Genomic DNA, 1,836 nt, shown 5'->3' with positions numbered 1-1,836 from the left:
TAAATGATTAAATTGAATGAGTGATAAAATACCTTCTCAACATTAAATGCCCAGGAACAGTTGGTTGCACTGTTGAATTTTGCCAAACTTTTAAAAAACTAACACCATTGTCTCTCAAAGCATTCTGTGGCATTGAAAAGGAGGAAACTTTTCTAAATTCATTCTGTGAGTCTGGAATTACCCTGAAACCTAAACCAGAAAAAAAATAACAAAATAAGAAACCTATAGACCGATATACCTGATGAACACAGGGTCAAAAAAAAAAAAAACTTAACAAAAAATTATCAAATAGAATTCAACCGAATATCAAAAAGATCATTTACCAAGATCAAGTTGGTTCATCCCAGCCATATAAATGTTTCAACATATGCAAACCAATAAATACAAGTGCACATCAATAAAATGAAAAATAAAAATCATACAACCATCTCAATAGTTTCAGAAAATGCATTTGATAATGCATATGACAAAAATCCTTCAACAAATTTTATATATACATAACATAAGAAAGGATATGTATGATAAACCCACAGCCAATATCATAATGAATGGGAGAAAACTTAAAGGAAAAGCATTTCCTTTAAGGTGAGAAACAAGAGTGTCTACTCTTATTGTTCTTATTCAGTAGTTACTAGAAGTTTTAGCAGAACAATTAGGCAAAAGAAAGAAACAAATCATTCAAATCGGAAGAGAGGAAATCAAATTGTTCTTGTTTGCAGATGATGTGATTCTACATATAGAAAAACTGAAAGACTGCACCCCAAAACCACTAGAACTGATAAACTCAGTAGTGAGATACAAAATGAACACACAAATATGAGTAGCTTTTCTATAGATGAATAATGAATTTGATGGATACAGGAAAAATACAGTGAGTTTTAACCTCACTCCAATTAGCATAGTTAATATCAAAAACAAATGATCAAACAATAATAAGATGTAAGAGAGGATGTAGAGAAAATGGAACTCTCATACACTGTTGGTGGGAATGTAAATTATCATAGCCATTATGCAGAACAGTATGGAGGTTCCTCAAAAACTAAAAATATACAGGTGCAGTGGCAGATGCCTGTAATCCCAGCAACTCAGGAGGCTGAGGCAGGAGGATTGCAAGTGTGAGAAAAGTCTCAGCAGCTCAGTGAGGTCTTAAGCTACTTGGTGAGACCCAGTCTCAAAATAAAAAAATAAAATGGGCTGAGGATGTAGCTCAGTGATACAATGTCTCTGGGTCCAATCCCACATACCAGTAAATAAGTAAATAAATACCCAACAACTGGTAGAACTACCATATGATACAAATATCCTATTTCTGGGTATAAAGGAGATTAATTCAGCATACCAAAGAGATACCTATATGCCCATTTTTATTGTGGCTTTATTCATAATAGCTAAAATGATTAATGCACAGAGAACATATGGTATAATATACACAACAGTATATTATTCAGGAATGAAAAAGAATGAAATGCTTTCATTTGCAGAAAAATCGATGACACTGGAGGGCATCATTTTAAGAAAAATAAGCCAGGCACACCAAACTAAGTACTCCATTTTCTCTCTCATATATGGAAACTAACCAAAGTTCACCTGAAGGTATAATAGTGACTACTAGGGATTGAGAAAGGAGCAAGAATAGTAGGGAGGTTTGAAAGTGGGAGGTTGGATTTGATCAGTGCACTCTGTGTGCATGTATGGAAATACCATACTGAGCATCATCGATATTTACAATTCATATGTGTTACTAAAAAAAATCAGGGACATTAGAGCCATCCCATTCTTTAGACAGATATCCATATTTACTTTAAGGTAAACTTTAAAATTCCATGGAGACCTTGT

This window comes from Marmota monax, unplaced genomic scaffold (genome assembly GCF_021218885.2).
Source record: "Marmota monax isolate L192 unplaced genomic scaffold, Marmota_monax_Labrador192_F-V1.1 WCK01_AAM20220418_F8-fsc00061, whole genome shotgun sequence".
In the NCBI taxonomy this organism is placed as follows: domain Eukaryota; kingdom Metazoa; phylum Chordata; class Mammalia; order Rodentia; family Sciuridae; genus Marmota; species Marmota monax.
This window is presented reverse-complemented; position numbering follows the sequence as displayed.